General features: G+C 41.9%; 1 protein-coding gene and 1 long non-coding RNA gene across 2 annotated transcripts in view; both read right to left on the minus strand.

Annotated features, from left to right (window-relative positions):
- MCUB (mitochondrial calcium uniporter dominant negative subunit beta) overlaps positions 1-20,665 on the minus strand; it is an 89,278-nt gene that overhangs the window by 61,733 nt on the left and 6,880 nt on the right. The gene's annotated exons all lie outside the window — the stretch shown is intronic.
- Positions 18,103-19,258, minus strand: LOC118702794. The gene is made up of 2 exons (XR_004982844.2): positions 18,742-19,258; positions 18,103-18,707 (listed from the first exon to the last, which is right to left on the minus strand). It is a non-coding gene; the product is annotated as an uncharacterized LOC118702794 (long non-coding RNA).

Genomic DNA, 20,665 nt, shown 5'->3' on the forward strand with positions numbered 1-20,665 from the left:
CGATATACAACTGGATAAAGAAGATGTGGTACATATATATACTGGAATACTAATTAGCCATAAGAAAAGATGAAATAGCCAACACTGGTTTGGCTCAGTGGACAGAGTGTTGGCCTGCGGACTGAAAGGTCCCAGGTTCGATTCCGGTCAAGGGCATGTACCTCGGTTGCGGGCACATCCTCAGTACGGGGTGTGCAAGAGGCAGCTGATGGATGAATCTCTCTGATCGATGTTTCTAACCCTCTATCCCTCTCTCTTCCTCTCTGTAAAAAAAATCAATAAAATGTATTTAAAAAAAAGAAAAGAAAGAAAAGATGAAATAGTGCCATTTGTGACAACATGAATGGACCTTATTACCCAATGTCACCCTAATAAATTTTTTAAATAATTTCAAATGTAGCCCTATTTTTATATATCTCCAAAGTAAAGAAACTGAGGATAAGAAAGTTACTTACTCTTAGAATTGAGAGCAAAAAGAAACTTATTTTACTTGTAGCATAATTCTAACAGTCTTCCAATGAAAATCTTTTAAGAATATTCCCTCCTCAGAACATAAAAGCAATACATAACTGATATGAATATATCTTAATTGAGGGGTACTTGTTCCTAGTTAAAGAAAGAATGCAGTGAGCCTACCACCAGATAAATTGGTTGATGGTAATTTTTTTGGATGTGTATCACTAGAGGGAAGAAACACAAGATGTTCCAAACATTCTTATCTAAAATATGATAAGGCAGCTCTGAATACAAGCCATATCTAAGAAAGAAAAACAAGGATTCCTACATGACTAGGCAGAGGGACAGAATAATGTATACTGAGCATCTTCCATGTGCCAGGCACAATGCCAGGCCCTAGAGATTCAAATGGGATGTAATCCCCACCCTCATCAACCTTACTCATCAGCAAAGCTAAAAGAAAGAAAACACCAATTAAAATGTGATTTCAGTAGGCTCATCCAGGAATGAATCTGGGCAACACCAGTGAAGAGACTCAATTCAATTCAAAGCGAGTCGGTGTCCATTTCTCAGTTTTTATATCCCAGACAGTGATTAAAATGATCGTTATTTGTAGAACTCTGTCCAAGATGCCTAAACCTAATGACTTTCTCTACTGCTTTAGTACCAAAGCAATTGGGGAGGAAGCTGAGGTGTACAGCTCAGATCTGTGTCTGCAGGGGGAGGGAAAGAACTTACGGAAGCTCCAAGCACTTTCTGAGTTAGAGCGAAGTGTTTTCTTTGGATAGACTCCCTTGAAAGTTATTCCTAAAGGGAAGGTATATGCCAGTGGGTAGATACTGAGCTGTACCAGGACTCCCACCAGTTCTGCCTGCCTTCTAACAGGTTCTCTGGGAACATCAACCCTACTCATTCAGAGAAAGAGGAACCTGTTGGGCAGGTATAACCTTCGCTTTGAAGCAAAAGAGTAGCTGAAGACCTTATTCTTTAGTCTCCACCTTCTAAAGAAATTTATAAGGGGATCAGTAGCTGTGATTTGGAGGACTATTAAAAGAATGCCATAGAAGATAAATGATCCAATAAAAAAAAAAAAATGGGCAACGGACCTAAATAGAATCTTTTCAAAAGAAGACAGAAGAAAGGCCAAGAGACACATGAAAACATGCTCAAAGTCACTAATTATCCGAGAGATGCAAATCAAAACGACAATGCGATACCATTTCACACCTGTCAGAATGGCTATCATCAACAAATCAACAAATGACAAGTGTTGGCGAGGATGCAGAGAAGAAGGAACACTTGTGCACTGTTGGTGGGAATGCAGATTGCTGCAGCCACTGTGGAGAACAGTATGGAGTTTCCTCAAAAAACTGAAAATGGAACTCCCATTTGACCCAGTAATCCCACTCCTAGGAATATATCCTAAGAAACTGGAAACACCAATAAGAAAGGATATATGCACTCCTATGTTCATAGCAGCACAATTTACAATAGCTAAGATTTGGAAACAGCAGATGATTGGATCAGAAAACTATGGTTCATCTGTACAGTGGGATACTATGCTGCCATAAAAAAGGAATTCTTACCATTTGCATCAACCTGAATGGAATTGGAGAACATTAAGCTAAGTGAAATAAGCCAGTCATTGAAAGAAAAATACTACATGATCTCACTCATTTATGTATAATAAAGAAAATTATAAAATGTTGAACAAAAAGAGAGATACAGAGGCAATAAAGCATCAAACAGACTGTCAAATTACAGAGGGAAGGTTAGGGAGAGGTGGGGGCAATAAGAGATCAACCAAAGGACTTGTATGCATGCATATAAGCATAACCAATTGACGCAAAACTCTGGGGGGTACGGGCATGTATGGGAGTAGGGGACAGTCAATGATATGTACACATATAATACCTTAATTTAAAAAAATGGGAGGGAAAAAGAATGCCATAATGGCTATGCACACAAAAATAACTTCGAAAGCACAGTATATTCACATTAAAGAAAACTAGCACCTAAAGTGTGAAACCTCACTAGGTCTAATCCCTCCAATCACTACATCTTTATGCTTAAAAAAAACTTAAATACTGTTACTACTATTATTCGATGGTTCTCAAAGCATTTTCCAAGAAATCTACAGAGGTGCCCCACAAACCTGGTGAGGGCAGCCAGAGGGAAAAACGGAGTCTGGAACCTCTATGCCTTTCCTGCAGGGGTCCATTTTATCCGTTTTAGATTTGGGTTTCATCTAAACATAGCCCTTGAAAACAAGATTCTACTACTTAAATCTGAAAACCTGTTACTTCTAAGTTGTTTATACCTTTAGATTCCTAATGGTTAACCATAATAGTCGCAAGTAAAACAGGGGAGAAAAAAATTAGTAATAATAATTCTAAAACAACCTAACTTTAAAAGAACAGTGCTAAAAATGCAACTTTAAACAGTCACTTTCACAGAGCATTTCTCAAGATAATCAAATTATCAAATGCAAAATTCCAAGAAAGAAAATTATCTTAATTAAGAAGGTATAATTTAATGTTTTTCCTGGATTATTTTAATTAGTTCAGAGTTTCATCTTTTAGAAAACATAACTCCACTCAAGGATTTAAGGAATTTTATGTGAGAACTTAAAGTGTAAGTGAAAATTATGTAGCAGCCTTAAATAAGTACAAAGCTCACAAAACTCTAAATGGTGATTCTGTTTTGCTTTAAATGTAAGGTTTAATCAGAGTCCCAACAACTAAAATATTGTATGGAGGAAAAATAGAAATCAACCACTTACTTTATGTTCCTAATCCAGAACTATGCATTTCAAAGTACAAAACAAAACTGTCACACAAGTTCCCTGACCTCGGAGAATGTCTATTCCAATTGAATGCCAATTTGGGGTACAGTGAAAAAGGAAACTTTATTCAGTGCAAACAGCTCAACTGTGAAACAGCATGACTGTGAAATCAGCACAGCAAGGGACAAAATAGTGTCAGAGCCCAATGATGAATCAACAAGGCTGTAGGGTGGCCTGGGGCAAGGAGGTCTTGGGATGAGGCCCCTCTCAGGCTAGACAGCTCTGCTCTGCTTTGCTCCCTCACTTATCTGCTCTGCTTTGGTCTCCTCTGCTCTGGTGAGATATCTTCAGTGCTTCAGTTCCAGCCAGCAAAACTAGTCCTCAGTGGGAAGAGAAAGTGTACTCTCTCAGAATCAAAGGGGAGCTGACTTATCTACACTTAATAAAAGAGAAATATGCAAAAAAAAAATTGCATATACCTCCACAACACCCATTAGCCAATCAGGTGTGTGTATGCAAATTAGCACAACAAAGCTGGTGGGTTAATTTGCATACTCAGGCACTGAGCAGCAGGGTGGGGTAGGAAATCTGCTATGATGGGGGGACGGAGTGGGGGAGCCACGCACTGAGAGAGCTGCTGGAGCGGCACTCAGGCTGGAGCAAAGACTGAAGGCTCCGGCCAAAGCAAAGGCCTGGGTCCCTGGTGCCAGAGGAAAACCAGTGCTGGCAGCCAGGGGAAGGAAGGCCTCTTCTTGGGTGAATCTTCATGCAATGGGCCTCTAGTACAGACAGAAGTCCCCACCCCTGGTCCCTGACTGGTTCGTCTTCATGCAAGTGCAGTCTCCCAATCCTCGGAGTTTGGTTGGTCTGAAAGGCACAGTCCTTGGTCAGAATGGAGCTGATTGGTCTGTGAAGAAGCTGATGGAGGATATAGCTGTGCAGCTCTAATTGGATGGGGAAAGCCTCAGTCCTACTGGTTTGAATAGGATTCCAGGAACTCCTTTACAAGGGCTGCCTCAGATGGCAGAGACAACGCAGGCAGGCAGTTCAGTGTAGGCTTTTCCTTGAGCTGTAGATTGCATGAGAGCCCTGTATGGAAATGGCGGCTGAGCTCTATTATTTAAATTTGGGCCCAGTGAGCCACCAGTAGCCCTTCTTAGTAGGTATCTCTTTTCTTAGGGTCCACAGAATTAACAAGTACAAATAATGGGGAAATTCAAGGCTCTGTATTATACAGTCAATGACAATAAAAACAGTGGAATCAGATGTTAATTGGCATTCTACCAACTAAAACTAAGATATGTGAAAGGGAACAACTGTAAGGAAATGTTGGCAGCAGAACATCACTGGGCAGGAGTTGGATATGCAGGAAACTAGGATATGAAAAATGGGATACCTTCAAACATCAAGCTGCTTTCCTTTTGCTACTTGTCTTGTTCCCTTCTACCACCCAGAAATTAAGAGAATTTCCTTTTTAGAATTAATTTTGAGTTTGTCCAAATAAAGTTTATTGTTTTTGTGCTCCAAAGAGACAGGAGAAAATTGGAGATGTGTAGTTTACTGAAAATATGGGCTTCATAGCAAAGGACCTGGATTTGTGTCCTGGCTCCACCACTAAGTGTGTGAATAATTTATTTAACCTTCCTGGGCCTCAGTGTTCCCATTTATAAGAGTAATGCCCATATGACAAGGCTGTATAGAAATTATATGAGATCGAGTGTATACAAAGTACTTTTTAAACTTTTAGGTAATAAGTTATTCTTAGTGAGTTATCAAATTTTCATACATCAACATCTTGAAATTCAGATTTCATGAACTAGATTTATTACTATGGATTATTTTATGAATATTTAAGAAAATAAGCTTTAAACTTTAAGATCCTGGACACAATTTTCTTTGGATGGAGAGGGAGAGAGAAAAATGGATTGATTGACTGATTTTAAGTGACAGGAGACAGCTATGCACTAGATTAACTATAATTTTGCTATAACCTTGTTCTAAAATATGATGCTCACCCTGTCTTTTGAAGTTCCTTGCCCAATATTTTTTGATTATCTGAAATCACTGACTTTGCAAAGAATTAAAGTCTCCTTTAATTAATTGATATTCATTTAATCTTCTCTTTTAAAAGTCAATTGCAGCATTTGAATGAAAAAAAGAAGACAGTTTATTTGGATTTGTTTATCTGTTTATTTATGAGGAAAAAATTTTTAAAGATTTTAGGAAACTACTGTTTCATATCATAGACAAGTTTCCATGTGAAGCACTAGTAAAGCTAGGAGGTCATCTTTTGGGTACACTTTAAAATTTAATCTCATAGCTCTTACACAATTCAAGTATCCATTTCAGACTATGAAACAATCAAGTATATTCAAATTACTCAGCATAATCGAAGTCTGAAAAGATACTGTTTTATAATTTTTTTTCCCCAAAGAAAAAGACACATCAACAACGAAGCAGTTGAGCTGTTGAGAGCATAGGCCTTACAGGCAACAGGCCCGATTTGAGCCTTTGTTGCTTTATCAGCTGATCAGTAAATGGTAAGGTGGGCACCTATCTCCTAGGACTTTGGTGAGAGGGCCGTAAGAAAACTGAAGAAATATATACATATATAAGTCTCTACCTCCGGTGCCTGGCACAGAGCTCCTAAAACCTTTGCAATTTCCTAAATGATCAGAGTACCAGGAGCATCTCTTGTTCTAATGAGGCAATTCTGGGTGGGCTCCTGGATGGGGGCTGGTCACCAGTAACCAGTAAGGCTAAGCCACCATTAGAAGCTTAGAATTTTGAGTCCTACCTGCCCCATCCTTGGCAGAGGAGATGAAAATGGAGCTCATAATTGATCGTATCTACGTGAGGAAGCCTCCATAAAATTCAAAAGTATAGGTTCTGAGAGCTTCCAGGCTGGTGAACACATCCACACCAGGCGATGACACACCCAATTCGTGGGAACAGAAACTCCTTCGCTTGGGACCCTCCCAGACCTCACCCAGTCTCTCCTTCATCTGGCTGTCCATCTGTATCCTTTACCTTATCCTTTCATAAACTAGCAGATGTAAGCAGATGTTTTCCTGAGTTCTATGAACTGCCTTAGCAAATTAATCAAACTTAAGGTGGGTGTCCTTGAAACCTCTGGTCTATAGCTGGTTGGTCGGAAGCACAGGTGATAACCTGGACTTGCAATTAGCAACTGAAATGTATGTGTAGGCGGTTGGCAGGCAGTCTTGTGGGACTTAGCCCTTAACCTGTGAGATCTGACACTCTCTGTAGTAGTGTCAGAATTGAGTAAGCCAAAACCAGTTTGGCTCAGTGGATAGAGCATCAGCCTGCGGACTGAAGGGTCCCGGGTTCGATTCCTGTCAAGGATATGTACGTTGGTTTCGGGCACATCCCAAGTAGGGGACTTGTAAGAGGCAGCTGATCGATGACTCTCTCATTGATGTTTCTAACTCTCTATCTCTCTCCCTTCCTCTCTGTAAAAAAATCAATAAAATATATATATTTTTTAATTGAGTTAAACTGGATACCCAGCTGGTATTAGAGACCTAAGTGTTGTTGTGGGGTAAAAGCCCCACACATTTGGTGATCAGAAGTGGTAGGAGTGAGTGTGAGCAGTAGGAAAGGAGATTCACAGAGAAGAAACACTGAGTAGGGAAGAACTGGGTATTTCCCTGAAACAGGAAGGAGAATGAGGGAAATCACTCATGGAAAGACCTACGGCAGTATCCAGCATATGCTATGCATTAGCTATCATTATGAATATTAAACAAAAGGAGGGCTGACTTCAATAGCTGCTGGTATAAAAGGAAAGCAATACTTAAGAGGTGTGACTTGGAAAAAATTACCTTCTTCATTAAAAATGATTTAATGAAGTACCTGAAGTCAACCACTAAAACTGAGAATTTTGCAATTTTAGTTAAATAAATGTTCATGTTTAAACAATAGGAAATGATTTCTGAGTGACTATCTGGCTGGATCCTTCAACTCAGGATCGCTACTCCCCTCGAGGCGGCCGTGGGTCCATCACCACCACCACTCCATCCCCAACTCAGCCCGTTGTTCCTGCTCCATCCCTGTCGTTCTCCTGCACAGGCACCTCTGTGAATACTCCTGTATATGCCCGCTCTCCTCTAATGGTCCTTATCTGACTAAGCCATCTATTTTCTGTTAGGACTGTGGACTATACAATCACTTTACACTCTCACAAGCAGTCCAGAAGCGTTCCCACATCATGACATGCTTTGTGCTTTAGTATTATCTTTGGTTTTCTTTGCAACTTTGATGGACTTAAAAAAAAGGATAGTGATAGCCGAAACTGGTTTGGCTCAGTGGTAGAGCATCGGTCTGCGGACTAAAGGGTCCTGGGTTCAATTCCGGTCAAGGGCATGTACGTTGGTTGCTGGCACATCCCCGATAGCGGGTATGCAAGAGGCAGCTGGTCGATGTTACTCTCTCATCGACGTTTCTAGCTCTCTATCTCTCTCCCTTCCTCTCTGTAAAAAATCAATAAAATATTTTTTTTTAAAAAGGATAATGATATCTATTGCACTGTTGTTTTTACATTTATTTGACTATCAGTGATAAGTAATACTATTTTTCATATTTATTAGCAGTTTTTAATTTCCCTTTCTGAGAATCACTTTCGTCTTCTGCTCATTTTTCTACCGAAATCTTACTGTTTTTCCTATAAATTTGAATGATTTCATATACTAGTACATTTGTTATATGGATGAAAAGAACAAACTTCTGCCCTTACTAGTTTGGCTCAATAGATAGAGCATCGGCCTGTGGACTCAGGGGTCCCAGGTTCAATTCTTGTCAAAAGTATACGCCTTGGTTGCGGGCACATCCCCAAGTAGGGGATATGCAGGATGCAGTTAATCAATGTTTCTCTTCCTCTCTGTAAAAAATCAATAAAATGTTTGGGGGTTGTTTTAAAGAAATAACCTTTTGCTTGACTTTTTTTAAGCAATAATGGGAATTTACTCGAAGGTCATATGAGTGTATCTTGTGGAGCCTAAATGGAAGGATCAACTAAACTTCAGGAGTGTCAGGTTGAGGTTGGGAAGTCCTCTTGATCCATACTTCAGTTCTCCTTTTTTTGCATGTTAGTATGATGCTGCTCTATCAATAGAAAATGATTTGCATTGCTTCCTGGTCCACATGGTGGAAAATGATAATTACCAAACAGCTCCACGTATACAACTCACTCTTCAAAAGAACAGCCAAGAAAGATGGCCAGTCTAGACCCAATTCCAAATTCCTAGGTCAGGTGACCAGTTGAATGAAAGCCATGTCTTACTAACATGGCCAGTTTTGCAGCAACCATATGTTTAAGAGTAAGTTATTGAAAAAAGCAAGATGACTAGCAGTGACCACAAAGGTATTTTCTAGTTTCAAAGACAAGAACATTACTATGCTAAAATATAACAGTAATAGTTGTAATGGTCACTGTTGTACCTATGGAAAACCTTTTCTAATGTATAATAGCTTTAAATAGACAGGATATTATAAATATTAAGATATTTCAAACTAATGCAGTTCCAAAGGTCCATTACAGTGACAAAATTTCTGTCCAAGGGAGGTCACACTTTGATATTTCCACATTAATTGCATAGTCATTGGCACAAATTCAGACTCCATTAATTAAATGGTGGCACAATCCCAGTAAACAGAATAAACAAGTTAAATGAAACTGCCTGGCCTGGCCAGTGTGGCTCGGTAGTTGAGTGTCAACCTATGAACCAGGAGGTCACGATTTGATACCTTGTCAGAGTACGTGCCCGGGTTGTGGACTTAATCCCCAGTGTGGAGCATGCAGGAAAAAGCCAATCAATGATGTTTCTCATCACTGATGTTTCTATCTCCCTCTTCCTCTCCCTCCCTCTCTGAAATTAATAAAAATACTTTTTTTTTTTTTTAAAGACTATGTACCTGAGACCTCACAGAACATTAGGCGATGGAAGGTAGCTTAGGTCACCCCAGCTGACCTTCTATGTTTTCATCTGGTCCTGACCCAGGTCCCTACACCCCTACCTAAGTCCATTTCTTGGCTTCTCAGTAATCCACCCCTTATCTTTATATCTAACTTCCTCCTCATGTACTTGTAAGTCTTATGTCTTTTTTTTTTCTTCTTTTTTTTTTTCTTTTCCCCAGATTTCTCTGACTTTTCTCTCCCCCTTTGGGTTAGATTCCCTGTTCCTGGGACATTTGAGTGCTGTTTCCCTGACTTTTGGTCTAAACTACAGCACTGTACCAGAATTACCACCAACACTATGAGTGCCCCAGCCCTGGTCTGGCCTCTGTCTCCCTCCCATTGTGGCCTGCCCAGGTTGGCCATGCCTATGCGTGCAGCTGCCACTCTCACATACTGCATAGGTACTGCCTCATCTCCCCTCCTCCCCCCACACTGTGATGGTTATCAATTTACTGCCTGTAAGCTCCAAATTCACCCTTCTGACTTCTCTGTGAAAATGGATCTGGGCTCTTAAAATATGTTGGCACGTCTTTTCTTGTTGGCACTGAAGTTTTGTTAGGAGGGGCACTGAAGAGACGCTGAAGGAGGAAAGAGTTTGGCTTTCTGGTTCTGGTGTGTTCACCGAGCAAGCTCCTGCAGCATGGGAGGGGGGCTTCTCCAGGGCTTCCCTAGCTTTTGCCTGATTCTTCTAGTAACTAAAGAGTCACAACTTTAAGAAGTAGCCTATCCGGGGACTCGTACCCCCCCACGTGGGAGTCAGTTCGGGGACCCTTTTCCCCTCCCTATGTGGGCCTCCATTCTGTGGGACTCTCCCCTCTCCTCTCCCCACATGGAGTCTGTACTTGTTCTCCAATAAACCTCCATCTTTGCTATACAAAAATCCATTAGGCTGGATTTTAGATTTTGGCCACTTCTCTGATTGAGTTCGACACCCTTATTCTAGGGCATATTTCTTCCTAAGACACAGCATCTTTCAAGTACCCTAAGTATCAATTTAAAATTTCCTTTTTTAGACTAAATTTATAACAAGCTAGCCTACAAAATTTCATTAAATTCACATACTAGATATGCATGACTTTTCTAACTTGTACTTTGCTCCTTTATCTATTAATCACTACAAGTCCTCTAAAGAAAAGTCTTTTCCTAAAACCATATCATCAGCATCTTCTCTGCATTACACCTTTTTTCCCCCTCCAGGTATCATTGCATAACTTGAATTCTGGCTTTAATTTCTAATTGAAGCATTAGAATTTATTTCCCTCCCTTCCTTAAAGTGCACAAGTGAGATTATACCCTTCCCTATTAAGTTACAGCCCGGAGGGCAGTTTATAATGAGCCCAACCAGGTGTCAAATGTTCCTACTCCAGCCCAAATTTAAAATGCTGCATTTCCACCATTTCCTTTTTCAGTTTTCTAGAATAGGGGTGTCGAACTCAATCAGAGAAGGGGCCAAAATCTAAAATCCAGCCTAAATTGCGGGCCAAATGGTTTACTGAACAGTCATAAACTGTCATTGTGATGGAAACGCAGCGGAGTGCAGTGATGACAGCGCGGTGCGGGCCACATTGCAAGGCCTGGCAGGACAGATTTGGCCCGCGGGCCTTGTGTTTGACACATGTGTTCTAGAAAGAAATAAAGTTTCCGTGTTTCCAAACATCTATTGCTATGGAATACATATAAATGAAGCTCACTGGAGCCTTGAAAATTCAGTGCCCACAAAAAAAAAAAACAAAAGAAAAACTATCCTGTTTCTGACCAAAGAAAGAGACAAAGGCAGAAACAGCTAAATTCCACTGAAATCCATTCTCCCCTCTTCCACAGGAATCAAGTTTTAGCTGGAATGTGACTCCCAGCCAGAAAGACATATCTCAGCCCCTTTGCAGCTAAATGTGGTCATCTGACATATTCCATGAAATATTCAATGGAACAAGAGCACAAGTGCTATGCGATACTTCCAGGCCTAGCCCATAACACCTTGCAAGCCTAAAAAATATATATATATATATATATTCTATGCTTTTCTGACTTTGGAAGCTGATAGAATATGATAGAAGAATTGGTCAGCTTGTGTCCCTGAATGACTCTGGAGCGCTACTGCTAACCTGAAAAGTTCACCCCGAACCATTTCCTGAGAGAGAGAAAAAGAAAGAAAAAAAAACCTGGCTTTAAAAAAATATGGAAGTTTAATTATTGCTGGGTCTTCAGTTTCAGCAACAAGCTTACTCCAACCAGAAAATTCATTTAAAAAAGAAGGTTCGGGGGGGGGGGGGGGGGGGAAAGCATATGCTAATATATACTAAGTTCTAATGCTGAGTCAGATGAAAGGCAAATGGTACCACAGTTTAAGGATGATTCTAAGGAGAAATAAAGCTACTGGAATAAATGCCTGTGCCTGGGCACTGCTTCTTGAATGTGTCTTACCAGAGTCTTCACCTTCACCACACCGCCATTTCACTTCTCCCACCGTAAGGAGAACGCGCCACAGGATTCTGATTTTTCCTCTGACTGTGGGCAGAAACTCATTATCTTAGTCCCAGCCTTCCCACTCTCTTCCTTCTTTCATACCAGCCAGGCACTGTGGCCCCATGGTTAGGTATAACCCTAATCTGCTGAAAAATACAAAGGAATCAAATAAGAGATGTGGGCCGAGACCGGTTTGGCTCAATGGATAGAGCGTCGGCTTGGGGACTGAAGGGCCCCGGGTTCGATTCCGGTCAAGGGCATGTATAATACCTTGGTTGCGGGCATATCCCCAATAGGGGGTGTGCAAGAGGCAGCTGATTGATGACTCTCTCTCATCTATGTTTCTAACTCTCTATCTCTCTCCCTTCCTCTCTGTACAAAATCAATAAAATATATTTAAAAAGAGAGAGAGAGAGAGAGAGAGAGAGAGAGAGAGAGAGAGAGATGTGTTTGCTTATGTGTATGCTACCTAATAGGTAGGCAGTTGAGGACAAGTAAGATGACATTCAGGTTGCCCAGGGATCCAGGGCCCTCTACCTAGTTGTTCCACATCACCTAGGGTTGTATGCCCCCGCAGGGTTCAGCTGGCTCACCTCTTCCATATGCATTCCAGCCCAGAGGAGGGAGAAAAGGGTAGAAAGGAGAAATCAGGTTCCTCATGCGGGATATGCAGAACTTAGATCACATACTGGCTGCAAAGAAGGCTGAAGAATGTAGCATTCAGAAATGGCCCAATACACTAGAGCCAAATGGGCATTATTAGTTATGCCTGAGAAAGTAAAGCTAGGAAGTATTAATAACAGGATTTCATGTATCTTTTAACAGAATCCATCCCCAATTTAATTTGTTAATGTAATGTTTCCCAAACTGTATCCTGTGGACCACTATTCTGAGAGAAGTTGTTGGAATGCTTTAGAAAAAAAGAGTTCTGTGTTCAAACTCTTTCCCACTCTCAGATTGCCCCTAAGCCCATTAGCAAAGTAAAGTTCCCCAAAGTTTGTGGTAAAGAAACCCATTTAGTGTGGCTTAGTCCAGAATTCTTCAAACTGATGAGAACAGAGGATTTTTTTTTTTTTTTCTGAAAACAGTGATAGTCTGAGACAGAGTTTAATTCAGTAACTGTAACTTCGGTAAGATTTTATGCACAATGTCTATCTAAAACTGTAAGTCAGATCAAGGGCCACGCTTAATCTGCAGGGAATACTTCCTGCATCTTGATCAGACTGGCAAGAGTTCTTACTAGACCCCAAACCCTTTCTAAACTATTCTTTGTGCTTATGCCAATTCTTCCCACTCAGGTATGTCTGCTAAACCCTTAGCCTGCTCTCAGAGCTTAGTTGAAATCTCACTTCTTCTCAACTTTTCAATCCTCTCTAATAAAAGAGAAACATGCAAACTGACTGTATCTCTGCTACAACCACAAGCCACACCCGCCAGCCAATCAGGAGCAAGTATGCAAATTAACCCAACAAAAATAGCAAAGCTGTAGAGAGCAGGAGGCTTGGGTTTCCCCCAGCAATGGAGGAAGCCAAGTTCCCACCCATCCTGGCTGGCGCTGGCCTCTGCTCAAGGCTACAAAGTCTCAGTTATAGAAGATAAATAAATCCCAACTAAACTGGTGGCAGCCATGGAGCTGGAGCCAGCCAGAGACTTGGGTTGTCCCAGCGATGGAGGAAGCCAAGCTTCCTGCCCACCCTGGCCTGCCCTGGCCTCTGCTCAAGGCTACAAAATTTCAATTATAGAAGATAAATAAATCCCAGATACCAGGGCCTCTGCTTGGGTAGCAGGGGCGAAGGGGACGTCGCCGGCCTGCAAACCACCACAGGCCCCTCGCCCAGGCTGCCCCACACCCCAAGGGAACCCCCACCCTGATCTGGGACACCTTTCAGGGCAAACCAGCCGGCCCCCACCCAGGCACCAGGCCTCTATCCTATCTAATAAAAGAGTAATATGCAAATTGACCATCACTCCAACACACAAGATGGCTGCCTCCATGTGGGCAAAGATGGCTGCCCCCATGTGGATACAAGAATGCCACCACAAGATGGCCAGCAGGGGAGGGCAGTTTGGACAATCAAGCCAGCAGGGAGAGCAGTTGGGAGGGACCAGGCCTGCAAGGGAGGGCAGTTGTGGGCGATCATGCCTGCAAGGGAGGGCAGGTAGGGGTGACCAGGCTGGCAGAGGAGGGAAATTGTAGGCATCTGGGTCTGCAGGGAAGGGCAGTTGGGGGGTGGGGGGTACCCAGGTATGCAGGGGAGAGCATTTGGGGGGACCAGGACTGCAGGGGAGGGCAGTTAGGAGCAATCAGGCTGGCAGAGGAGTGGTTAGGGTGGTGATCAGGCTGGCAGGCAAAAGCAGTTAGGGGCAACCAGGAAGGCAGGTAGGCGAGCAGTTGGGAGCCAGCAGCCCTGGACTGTGAGAGGGATGTCCCAGATTGGAGAGGGGGCAGGGTGGGCTGAGGGTCACACTCCCTCCCTACCCACTCCCCATGCACGAATTTCATGCACCGGGCCTCTAGTCTATATAAAAAGGCTAATATGAGAAGTGTCCTGCACACTGTCTGACCGGTCACATGATGTCACTGACCACCAGGGGGCAGACGCTCAACACAGGAGCTGCCGAGCTGCAGTGACTTGGCAGCAGCGGATTTCGGGTGACGCACCCCAAAACCAGAGAGGAGGGAGTCCAATTCCTCGCTGGGCTGCCCTCTCACACTCTGGGACCCCTGGAAGGATGTTGGAGAGCCAGTTTTGGCCCGATCCCCGCAGGCCAGGTCGAGGGACCCCACCTGCTGGAGAGACCCCGCTCACTCCGCAGATGCCTTTCAAGCCTCGGCGCCACCCCAGCTGCAGCAGGCTGGGGAGGGACCGTGGGAGGTTGGCTCCCCAAGGCATGTCGACCCCAGTCCTGCCCCACCAGCCACCTTCTAATTAATTTCCTTCCAATGTGCACAAATCCATACACCAGCTCACTAGTTTATAATAATGTCCTTTCTCTGAATTCTACTAGTTATTTATTATCTGATATTTATTTGATCCTCATGAGCCAACTGGAAGTAAGCTTTCAGGCTTAGCATGAGCCACCAAAACTCCTTCACCAAGATCTCAGGGCTTAGATAAAAAGGCAAAAACCTCAGCTTCTGGCCCAGAAAAGCAGCAAAACCAAACAAGTGACACTATGGGTGACATCAGGACCAGCTGCACTGACTAATGACACCCCCCTCTCCTCCCCCCCCCCCCCCCCCCCCCCCCCGTCATGGTGCCAATCAACCAGTAGAGGCCATGACCCTGAAAGGACACACCTGGGAAGCTGATGAATATTCTATTGGGATCCTTCCCCGAGGCCTCCACATAAATACCCTAGTCCAGTGGTCGGCAAACTCATTAGTCAACAGAGCCAAATATCAACAGGACAACGAATGAAATTTCTTTTGAGAGCCAAATTTTTTAAACTTAAACTTCTTCTAATGCCACTTCGAAACAGACTCGCCCGGGCCGTGGTATTCTGTGGAAGAGCCACACTCAAGGGGCCAAAGAGCCGCATGTGCCTCGCAAGCCCAGAGGACCTGTGGAACCCTAGGCAGGGCCTTTCCCCTCCCCCACAGGTCTGCATTCACGCTTCACTTCTACATGGAAACCGAGGCATTATTACAGGGAAAGACTTATATGTTTTCTAATCAAAATCTATTTCCCTTTCAGGGGGTTTAATTTCCAAAAGATTAATTTTGTATTTTGCCCAGAAGCTGTATCTTACAAATAAGCGTTTTCATAATTGATTTTAAAATTAATGCTCTAAATTATTTAAGCTTTAATGATTAAGCTTTTAGTACTAACACAGATAACTTTTGGCAATTCAGCACCTCAAGTCTAAAACCAGGATGATCTAATACTCCCAGAATCCCCTTTGGAGGAGCCCTTGTCTCTGGAGACAAGTGCTGCCTTTCCATGTGACCACACTTTAAAACAGGCAAGAAGAGACTCATCCAACAGGCTGTCCTTACAGAATTCTTTCATTAAATTATGTCTTTCAAAAAATCCTGATGTGGAAATAGAGCAATTAACCAACGTATAATTTAACACTACTGCTTTCTTTCTATAAAAAATAAAATATGTATGATTACTTTGGTTAACGTTTAAAAAAAAATCTCAGTTTTTTGCTTCAGGTGATCCCCTGGCTAGATAAAGTGGAGAAGAGGAAATTGAGAACATAAGACCTGAAGAGAACTCATAAAGAAGGTGTAATTAATTCTGCTGGCAGAGTCCCGCAGAGACCTCATCAAAACTGGGTGAGGGTGAGGGTGAGGGTGAGGGTGAGTGCGTACTAGAACTCACTCAGCCTTGGAAGAAGAAAGGAATTCAAAAAGGTGATGGAAGGGAGACAGTGCTACCTGGGAACACCGTAAATGGTAAGAAGGGAGGAAAATACGTGACCAGCCATAGGGAGAGGATTAGCCCAGCATGACCGACTGTGGGTTGCCTAAGGCGTGGAACATAAAGTGTGACTGGAGGGATGAGGCCAGAACATGATTTTGGAATCAACTGTAGCTTGTTCTAAAGCTTGTTCAGCTTGGGTTCACTATTAACAAACCTACAACAGGGTATGTACAAGGTCAAAAGAAACCGTACTTTCTCCTGAAAAGTAAAAATTTGCTTTATTATCTGAAAGATTCCCAAAGGGGAGTTGCAGAAATGAGTTTTCAGATTATAAAATGTTAAAGACACATATCCTCTACCAAGGGCTTAGTCAGCCAATGCTATGTTGATCTGTTTGTGTGAAACATTTTCTGAACCCAATTTTTTCCAGGTTTATGGTCACATTACTGCCAGTCCCTCTAAAAAAGCATGCTGTACTCTAGCTGCATTACTGGCAGAAAGAGCAATTATTTATCAACACCTTTGAAAATCCCCTTTTTAAATATCCTACTCAGCCTCTGAGGGAAATGCTACACCCAAAACAAACAGAATGTTTAGCAAAAAAGACGGGCAAACATGAACATTAACATACACACACACACACACACACACACACACACGCACGCACGCACGCACACAGGGTCAGAGAAACAACAGGGATTTGTCAAAAAGAATGATACCTCCTCCTTCCTCCAGTCAGGTTCAGGGATTTATTATTTACTGTTATGCCTAAGAGGTTGAAAATAAGCTAATTCATCTTTAGGCCCCAAGACTGTGATTTAAGCAATGCATTCATTATAAAAATACTCTTACCACAACCAAATAGTTGAGAGTTCCCAGTGGAGTTGAATATAATAGGATTACCACGTGTGCCCATTGTAGTTATACAAACTGAACCATCTACTCAATCTTGAAATCTTAAGACCCTCAGGTAGAACTCACACTGTGGGCTGACCCTTGTCAATCCTGCAGATTTTAAAACACCAATCAGAAAGAATATATGCACCCCTATGTTCATAGCAGCACAATCTACAATAGCTAGGATTTGGAAACAGCCTAGGTGCCCGTCAGCAGATGATTGGATCAAAAAACTATGGTACATCTACACGATGGAATATTATGCTGCCATAAAAAGGAATTCTTATCATTTGCAGCAACCTGGATGGAATTGGAGAACATCATGCTGAGTGAAATAAGCCAGTCAATGAAAGAGGAACACCACATGACCTCACTCATTTATGGATAATAAAGAACATTATAAACTGATGAACAAAAATATAGATACAGAGACAATAAAGCAACAAGCAGACAGTCAAATTACAGCAGGGAGGGTAGGGAGATCTGGGGGAGATAAGAGATCAACCGAAGGACTTGTATACATGCATATAAGTACAACCAATGGACACAAAACTCTGGGGAGGAAGGGCATGTATGGGGGGGGGGGGGTGGCCAATGGTAAGATATGTACACAGATAATAATTTATTTTAAAAAAAAATCCTGCAGATTTTTTTCCCTAAAGTTTGGCACAATATAGCTTTGTATATCTGTCCGTTTCTTGATATGAGGTTTAATGTCCTATGTCACTTTTTGTTTCTGCTCACAGCAACAGGTATTTCAACTCTAGTTCCAGCTTTTGCCTTCCTTTTCACCGTTCCTTATAGGTGCCTATTTCTTGCTCTCAAATCTATTCGGAGAAATTACCTTCAGTGGGCTTTGTATATATTGTAGAGTTTATACATCATTTCTCACCAATGTTATAAATCCTAGACAGAAATTAATGATCACCAAAAGAGCTGCCAAACAAAAAATTATATGCAATGCTTTCTATTCCCTTTATGATGAACTTGTAGCTAAAGAAAAATAACTTAAAATCAAATGACAACAAAATAATAAAAATAAATAACACCATTTATGAGTTAATGAAATAGGAAACTCTCAGAATAAAAAGATTTACAGGTCTTGACAGTTGTCCCAAACTATATTTTAATTTAGGCAGGGATGGTAGAGGTAGCAAAGTAACAGGAAGATCTAGGGCAGGTGAGGGTACTAAGAAGAAAAAAAGGAAGGTGAGAGGAGAGTGAACAACTTGGGTACCATCACATTTTTTTAAGAGCGACAGCATCAAAATGAAGTTCTCACAGCAATTCAATTCGATGCAATCAAAATTCGGCACTTTTTCTGAGCAAAACACCAAGGACACTGCTTGAACAAGAAAGAGATTGGTTTTCCACACTTTGACACATAACTACTTAGTATAATATATTTGTTCAAACACCAAAGAGCTGGTTTTAAATTTTTCTTACAATCCTTATTTATGTATAACTTTGTTTCATTAAAATATGATCACAGAAAAATGAACAATGACACAAGTGGAGGAAAAATTGAAGGTAGAGTAGATAAAACCAGGAGTGTAGCAAATACATAAAATGCTTATCATATCATAAGGTCTTTCACATTTTTCTTAGAAGGTGGGTCTAAAATTTTACCCTAATCTTCCTGGCAGCAAGTGCAGGGGGAGAACCCCTGCTGGCTATACACTTCACTATCTGGACAATGAACCCCACATCTGTTCAGGAGGAGCTCAACAATTCTAATACTAGACAGAAAACTGTCCTATGGGTCCTTTTATTTTATTTTTTTAAATAACCATGTTATGGGTCCTTTTAAAGGGCACCTTTTAAACGTGACCACCACGTTTCATGGGGCTGTTTCTTAGAAGGAATGCCAGTCTGAAAAACTCAGTGGAAACATCTGTGGAGTGTCCTATACCACACATTCTACATACACAGCTCAGCCCTAGCAGGTCTGGCTCAGTGGATAGAGTGTTAGTCCATGGACTGAAGGGTCTCAGATCTGGCTCCAGGCAAGGTCATAGACTTAGGCTGCTGGTTAGGGCGAGTGCAGGAGGCAACCAATCAATGTGTCTCTCTCAAAATGATGTTTCCCTCTCTTTCTGTCTCTCCTCATCCCTTCCACTCTTTCTAAAAATCAGTAGAATATCCTTGGGCGAGGATTAACAGCAGCAACAAAAAATTACACAGCTCAGAGAACAGAGAGCTGGGATGTTTTTAAATCCAGGAAAATTAATACTGTGGTAAGTTAAACAGGATCAAAAAAGAAGATACTTCTAGAACACATTTGAGATCATGTTTTATTATCCACTAGAGGCCCAGTGCACTTGAAATTCATGCACTTGCGGGGAGAGGGGAGGGGAGAGAGTCCCCTCAGCCCAGCCTGCACCCTCTTGCAGTCTGGGAGCCCTCAGGGGATGTCCAACTGTCAACTCAGGCCCCCTCCCCTCTCCCGGAGAGCAGGCCTAAGCCATCAGTAGAACATCCTTAGTGCTGCCGCAGAGGTGGGAAAGGCTCCCGCCACCACCACTGCCCTCACCAACCATGAGCTCAGCTGCTGGCTGAGTGGCACTCCCCAAGTGGGAGTGCACTGACCACCAGGGGGCAGTTCCTGTGGAGCTGACCCCTGGTGGTCAGCTGACCCCTGATGGTCAATGACTGTCATAGTGACTGGTCGTTCCAACGTTTAGTCGAGTTGCATATTAGCCTTTTATTGTATTGGATTGGTTTATAGCTTATAAATTAGCCCAAGGTATCTATTATATAATGGTTTAGGATTCTAATGCTAGATCCTCTTGAAGAAGCAGCATTTCATAAATAAGAACACTGATAATGACAGAATGGAGTATTAAAGAGAGACTAAATCTCTTCTATTATGAATGCTCATCCATCAAACAAATTCCTATTTCTTTTGAAAATGAAATGTTATTACAACTACTGCGTATAACTGCCACTCTACTGACTGCCTAAGATCATAAAAGAGAGGATTTTCAACCATTAAGACAATCACACTGACACTGACAATATTGTATTTAATGGTATACTTACATCCCCTGGTAAAATAACAAAATGGCAATTGTAAACATGGAGAGGGTTTTTGAGACCAATTAGACAAGCCCCTTTGTTTTCTTTTTTAAATCATTTTTATTACTCAATTACAGTTGACATACAATATTATATTAGTTTCAGGTGTACACCAAAGTGATTAGATTATATAACTTACTAAGTGATTATCCGGATAAATCTTATACCCACCTGACACCACAGTTATTAGAATATTGACTATATTCCCTGTTCTGTACTTTACATCCCCATGACCATTCTGTTACTACCAATTTGTACTTTTTAAACCCTTCATCTTTTTCACCCAACCCCCAACCCCGTCCCATCTGGCAGCCTTCAAAATGTTCTCTGTATCTATAAATCTGTTCTGTTCTGCTTTTCATTTATTTATTTTATTCTTGTTGATTTTAGAGACAGAGAAAGAGTAAAGGAGGGGAAAAGGGAGGAAGAAAGAAAATGAGAGAGGGAGGGAGAGAGACACAGATTTGTTGCTCCACTGATTTATGCACTCATTGGTTAATTTCCCCCTCCTCAGCTAATCCTCGCCCCAGGATATTTTTCCATTGATTTTTAAAGAGAGTGGAAGGGAGGGGGAGTGACAAAGAGAGAAACATCAATGTGATAAAGACATATCAACTGGCTGCATCCTGCAAGTGC

The sequence above is a fragment of the Pipistrellus kuhlii genome, unplaced genomic scaffold (genome assembly GCF_014108245.1).
Source record: "Pipistrellus kuhlii isolate mPipKuh1 unplaced genomic scaffold, mPipKuh1.p scaffold_m20_p_1, whole genome shotgun sequence".
Taxonomy (NCBI): domain Eukaryota; kingdom Metazoa; phylum Chordata; class Mammalia; order Chiroptera; family Vespertilionidae; genus Pipistrellus; species Pipistrellus kuhlii.